This window comes from Myotis brandtii, unplaced genomic scaffold, assembly GCF_000412655.1.
Source record: "Myotis brandtii unplaced genomic scaffold, ASM41265v1 scaffold463, whole genome shotgun sequence".
NCBI lineage: Eukaryota > Metazoa > Chordata > Mammalia > Chiroptera > Vespertilionidae > Myotis > Myotis brandtii.
Window position 1 is genome coordinate 3,293,695 of NW_005367694.1, and position 6,952 is coordinate 3,300,646.

Here is a 6,952-nt window from a genome sequence, read left to right on the forward strand (position 1 = left end):
CCGATGCTCCAACCATTGAGTCAAACGGGCGAGAGCTGAGAAAATGAGAGCAGCAGAGCCCAGGCCTGGCTTCCGGTGCCCAGAGCTAGACCCAGGCCGGGCCTGACGTGAAGGTTGAAGAGACAGGCGAGGGGGGGGAAAGCAATGCAAATGTGCCCCTCAACAGATTATGTATAAGGCACTATTTTTAGTTGCCTTCAATCCCTTGGGGCTGTCAGGGCGGTTGCAGCCCCACTCCCCCGGAGAGGAAATGACAGGCATTATTACCCAGCCCAGAACTCTGGAGCAGTGCGTGGTGGGTGGGGGAGGTGCTGTCTTGCCAGCTCCAAAATTTGGGAACTGAACTTCCACGGGGGAAATTGAGGACACCGAGAAAGATCGGGTTCCATGCACAGGGCCCCCGGGACGCCCTCCTCCAGGCTCAGCTGGCCGGCCAGACCGTCCCCAAGCATACATGCACTGGGCCCAGACCAGGAGTGTGGGAGTCGCCTCAGTCCCCAAGCGACTCGAAAAGTAGGTTATACAACACCCCTCGCTGCCAAGTTCTTCCTTCTCTCTAATCTTAGTTCTGCCTTCGGTCTAAGCCCATTTCCCCTCGCAGGCAGAGGCACAGGACAGCTGGTCGCCAGCCCCCAGCAAGGGAGCCCTTCCTTTCCTCTTCTCCAACCTGAGTCATCCCAGTTCCTTTAACCTTTCCACACATGTCATGCTTTTAGCTCATCTCCTTGTCACTCCTCTAACCCGGCTCTAAATATATCCCCAAGTACCTCCTTGGAAGCTGAACAGACACTGGTCCTTCTCCAGGGAACACCTGAGCATCCTTTTGAGCAGAAGAACTGATCACATCCTGTCTTTGCTAGGCTTCCTAGTTGTCTTCGTTATCCAGAAGACCAAGCTCTTCTATATCATGTCCTCCCCTTCTGTGACCTTCTCTACACTCAGCTAAGTGCAAGGCTTATAAGAAGTGGTGCATACATTGTCATTGTGTTTAGGTTTAAATGAGATGCATTTATATATATATAAAAAAAAAAGGTCAGCAAAGTAGCTATCATTTACTTTGTAAATTATACAGTGGCATCTAAGTGGTGACTTCTATTGTTTTCAGACCTCTGGGCAATGCTTGTTTTCTAAGCCATAGCATTCTATTCTATTCATTCGTTTGATAAATATACATTGAGTTCCTTCTGTGTCAGGCACTATGCTAGATGCTGAGATGTCAAACTCAAAGACCAGGTCCTGGTACTCCAGGTGTTCGTAGCCCAGTGAGAAGGATGGGGTGCAAACAATTATTGGATGGTGTGGTAACTGCTAGGAAAGTGCACACAACGTGCCCAGAGATATGAACAAGAAAGGGACCGACCACAACTCTTTACAATCATGATCCCACTCACTAGACATTGATATGGACATTTTTATGGCTGCCGGCATCTCATCTTAGAGTTGGCCAGCCTGTTGTCCTGGAGCGCTTATCAGTTATGTGGGCACGTGCCCAGGAAGGGCAGTGCAGATCCCTGCTTCACAAGGTTTGCTAGATGGACACATAGAGGTAGATAGTCTCTTTTGCTTTAGTTGTTTTTGTCCTGTCTGCAAGCTTCCCACCAATCTGAGGGTCCGCATAACGCAGAGAGAGACTAGGGGAAGCGCTTCTGAAAGATGGGAAGGGAAGCAGAGATCGGGCAGCACCGGTCTAAGCCTCTGGGTCCAGCTGTGCCATGCTTATCAGTTACGTGGGCACATGCCCAGGAAGGGCAGTGCAGATCCCTTCTTCACAAGGTTTGCTATATGGACACATAGAGGTAGATAGTCTCTTTTGCTTTAGTTGTTTTTGTCCTATCTGCAAGCTTCCCACCAATCTGAGGGTCCACATAATGCAGAGAGAGACTAGGGGAAGTGCTTCTGAAAGATGGGAAGGGAAGCAGAGATCTGGCAGCACCGGTCTAAGCCTCTGGGTCCAGCTGTGCCAACCCCAAGAGGCCCAAGAAATCCTTGTTTTTGTTTAAGGTAGTAACTCCAGAAGAAAACAGAAGCCAAAACAGTCCTCTATACCAAGATGGCATTTCCTGGAGGGGAGAAGAGGGGTAGAAGATGGTTGCTTAATGGTTTCTTGACTCTTTTATACACAGAGTGAGAGAAATTCTTCTAGGCAGGAGAAGTAGCCAGATAATGGAGTAGCTGTGGAGTTAAACAGACTCAAATGGAATCCCAGCATTGCTGCCTACCAGCTGTATGACCTTGTTCCAATTCCTTCACCTCTCTGTTTCCCCATACGTTCCCTGCCTGTAAAACGTGGATAATAGGGTTTGCTGCATTGGACTGTGAGCATGGCGTGACATGAAGTACTGAGGTAGACACGTTACTCAGTCATCCTGGTCTGAAACAACCCCCTTTCTACTGTGGAATTGCTCTCCACTCTAACCAAGTGGTTCTGGAGGGCACTGCCAATCATATAATCCAGCTGGCCGCACGGTTGTGCCACAGGCTGGGACAGTTATAATACCTCGTCCTCATAGCCACAGGGATTGCTGCAGAGATGGACATGCAACCCAGGTCGGGGTCATCAGTGATCTCACCTGCGAATTGTGAAATTATAATTAATGAAGTTGGGATTGAAGAATGACCTTTCCTCTTTGGTTTATGATGATTTAAGTTCAGAGCTGCCTGCAGTCATAGTTCCTGTATTATGGGCATGGCAACCTTATGCAGAAGGAAGCAGAGATGAGCTAAAAAGGAAAGGAGAGTCCTGGTAAGAGTTGGTATTGCTGGATCTGGTTGTTCCTGCAGCTCCACCTCTGCCCCTGGAGTGAATTGTGCCTACGCTAATGCAAGCCGGGTTTCTGTTCCTTACAACCGAGTCTTGATCAATACGGCATATCGTGTGAAGCAGATAGCACAAAATAATGCTAACAGTAAATATTCAGCACAGAAAGTGCTCCCAGGAAAATGGTTTTGGGCTTTCCAGACTTATGAAATCTCTAATTTAAGGTAAATTCAGAAGTCCTTGTATCTAGGTACTGGTTTACAATAATGACAGTGTTTAATATTAAGTGGCCTCCCGGTGTCTCAGAGGTTTCTGCTTAAAGGTACAAGCCATTCCCAAGTAGGGGTTAGAAGTAATGCCCATTTTAAAGGAGACAAGCCTACTTTAGCCAAAGAACTGGCAGGAGATCTTTGTCCTGAGGATTTCTAATTAACCCTTCAGAGTTTCAGCACAACTAGATGGCTAAGTGCATGTGGACCAATGTGCTGAGGAGTGATGGAGGAAAAGAACCATACACTGAAACAGTGCTAACAGCTGTATAAATGAGAGAGTTTGGATGAAAATCAGCTCTGCCTTGAATACAACCTTGGAGGGTTTTATTTCTCTTAAGAGAGGTGGGAAGTATCTGCATTGGGTAGTCTAGTATGTTTAATCCCAGTTGCCTTGAATAAGTTTATGTGTTAATGACTTCTGCCTACGGAACTAACCCAATAGCATGTTGGGTAGACAAAGACCAGCCCGTCACTGTCATTTTCAAGGAATCAGAGGTCTACCACCTATCACTTTTTAGAAACCAACAAGATCAGCCATCTGGCCAGAGATAAAATGCCCAAACCTACCTAGTCCTCATCTATCTCTGACTACTCATCTCTGTCTTAAAGGAATTTTCCTTCATCATCAGTAAGTCTAATTATAGCAAGCCCTCACACCATGGGACAAGTGGGAGAGGCTGAGGTGATAGGAATGCTGAGAGAGACCAGGGGACAAAGGCTTTGAGCATGGCTACCGGAACTGTAAATGGTCACTTAGAACCCTACAATGAATGGTTCCTTCAATTAAGCAGAGCCAACCTAGGACAACCAATTAGGAAGGCAAGCTGTATGAGATCACATAAACTGGTCTGAATTATCAGCTGTCCCACCTTAGAATTCTCAGGGTCTGTCATCAAATGATCCAGGAAAGTAACTTGCAGTCCCCATCTTGTCAAAATGATAGGTACATTGATCCAATGCACTCGAACATCTCTGGTATCATTATGGCATATTAGGACTTCATTTGTGTAATTCTTGTAGGAAGTCTGAATGAGAATGGATTAAATATATAAAAGTGTTTTTCCCCATGATTTTAGCATTTGACTTGTTGCTTTATGCATCTCTAGACTTTGGTCTATGTTCAAGGCAGAAAGAAGGGGACTGGTGGTGCCAGCCATGTCTGCCCCCTTCTGTCTGGAAAGCAAAAGCTTTCCCAGAAGAGTTCTCAGCAGAAATCTGCTTATAGCTCATGGGCCACATCTGGGTCTTGTGACCAGCCCTTGCCATCATACAGTTGAGAAAGTGGAAACAGGTACGGACTCATGACTGCCCAACAAAACTACAGTTCGGTTAGCAAGCAAGAAGGGGAATGCATGGATATTGGCTAGGTAACCAACTGTGTCTGTCTTGATAGTTTTAAGGTCTACACATCTCTTTAAAAATATATTTTTATTGATTTCAGACAGAAAGGGAGAGGGAGAGATAGAAACATCAATGATGAGAGAGAATCATTGATCAGCTGCCTCCTGCACGCCCCACACTGGGGATCGAGCCTGCAATCCAGGCATGTGCCCTGACCAGGAATCGAACCGTGACCTCCTGGTTCATAGATCAACACTCAACCACTGAGTCATGCCAGTTGGGCAAGATCTACACCTCTTCACATAGTATCCCAAATATCTACACCTCTTCACATCGTAGCCCAAATATGGAACTTTCCTGTTATTGAACTGCATGTGTTTAGCAAGTCATAAAGCAGCATAGCTCAACCATCCTGCTCCCAACAGAACAGAAAGCACTCTGTTCTTTAAAGACCAAGTTGTTATATTCTTTCACTGTGAACAGCATCTACTACATGGGACTGTGTCTACTGTATAGCTCTTTGACTCTGTCTCCTAGGTATATGGGAACACTGATCACCTGTAGAGACTATTTAAATACCTTAAGGCTTCAGGGTCAAAAGGACAAAGTGGTTTTACCCAGTATGACTTCTCTCTAAGAAGCAGGAACATTTTTACTAACAATCCAATCCAAAAACAGCTCATGTTCCTGCACTCCCCACCCTCACCCCACTCCAACACACAATCCCACGGCAGGCAAAGCAAAAATAACAAAAGTATGTCAACCTAAATAACTATCAGTACTTACCTCCTTAAACCGCTCCACCCAAATGACAGAAGAACAAAAGTTAGTAGTTATTAATCCTTGGCTTTCCAGTGCTCAGTCTGACCAAAAAGGGAAAAGAAAAAAAAAAAAGTCAAACAAAACAAATATCGCTTCCCAAGATTAGAGCCAGGGTCAATCTGGGTAGAACTACTCAGAGACTAAGTTATCAAATTCCTGTGTCGTAATCTAGTCCTAAGGGCGCGTGATGTGTTTTTCATGTTGAATGGTGCCATTACAGGAGCTTTCTCTTACAGGTGGCCTGCCAGCAGGCCCTACCATGGCTGAGTTCTAGTATCTGTTCACCTATATCTTGGCCATACAGGATGACAGGCTGCTAGGACAATTTGCCAATGTTTCCTTCCTTTTGAAGCCCAAAAGTAAAAGACCTTTTCATGTCAACACTTACTGTCCTCACAGAAGCTCATAGGAAAATTCAGTAGAAGACAATGGTTGGTAACACCATCTCCAGCCAGGTGGCTGATCTGTATTGGTTTAAAGAAGGTAATAGGCTCTCAATTCCTTATAAATGGCAGTTTCAGGCTGGTCTTCATCCACCCAACAGGCAGAAGTCATTAACACAAACTTATTCAAGGGAATTGAGATCAACTATGATCTCAGGCCACCCCGATGAAAGGAACTCCCCACTTTTTTTTTTTAAATATATTTTATTGATTTTTTACAGAGAGGAAGGGAGAAAGATAGAGAGCTAGAAACATTGATGAGAGAGAAACATCGATCAGCTGCCTCCTGCACATCCCCCACTGGGGATGTGCCCGGCAACCCAGGTACATGCCCTTGACCAGAATCAAACCTGGGACCCTTCAGTCCGCAAGCCGATGCTCTATCCACTGAGCCAAACCGGTCTCGGCACCCCCACTTTTTAAAAAATAAAAATAAAACCCTCCAAGACTATCAATAGAAAGAGAGACTCCAAATGGGACAGAGCAGCATGAACACAACCTGACTCTGAATCCCTGACAGCCAGCTTCCCCTTGAGATGCTTCACCAATGACGGTTGCCACCAAGTTGCTTGTTTCTCCTTGGGCTCTCTGGTCCATGACTGAGTATAACTCAGTCTTCAATGTAAAACTCTTCCTTAAATGTCCCCTTGTATAGCTAAGACAAAGTTGAAATGCTTAACCAAGACAAAGGAAGGAAATAATAAAACAGAAATAGGTGGAAACATTAAACTAGAGAAACTAGTTTATAGGCATGGCTCCTACCCAGGCTCTCAGGCCCTGGGATGTCCTATCTCTCATGCTGCTCCCATGAAGCAGGGCCACCTTGTGTGTCTATAAACGTAAACATGTATCTATATGTCTCAGCTCCTCAGAATGGAAGCCCTGAGACTGCATCTCAGAGGGGTCAGAAGTTGCCTCCCTATTTAAGGCCCATCTACTGAGTTCTTGCTGAAGTCATCCTCTAACAGAATCATGGCCCACTGCACATTAGATCTTGCCCAACCACAGAAATATGCACTTTTCTTTACCCCTTGCTCCCTCTTGACAATATTATTTATTCAGCCACTTATTCATACGACAATTTGAAAAATACTTACTGAGTACTCACTATGTCCCAGACAATGCACTAAGACTACATTGGAAAAAAACAAACAAATTCTAATCTCTTTCCTTCTGAAGCTGCTAGTCTAATAAACATATGCTTTAAAAATAGGTTTTAGCCTTGACCGGTTTGGCTCAGTAAATAGAGCGTCGGACTACGGACTGAAGGGTCCCGGGTTTGGTTCCAGTCAAGGGCATGTACCTTGGTTGCGGGC

General features: G+C 45.4%; 1 long non-coding RNA gene across 1 annotated transcript; it reads right to left on the reverse strand.

The window, feature by feature from the left end:
• Positions 1–2,641: 2,641 nt before the first annotated feature.
• Positions 2,642–5,227, reverse strand: LOC106727667. The gene is made up of 3 exons (XR_001363901.1): positions 5,158–5,227; positions 3,900–4,055; positions 2,642–2,720 (listed from the first exon to the last, which is right to left on the reverse strand). It is a non-coding gene; the product is annotated as an uncharacterized LOC106727667 (long non-coding RNA).
• Positions 5,228–6,952: the final 1,725 nt, after the last annotated feature.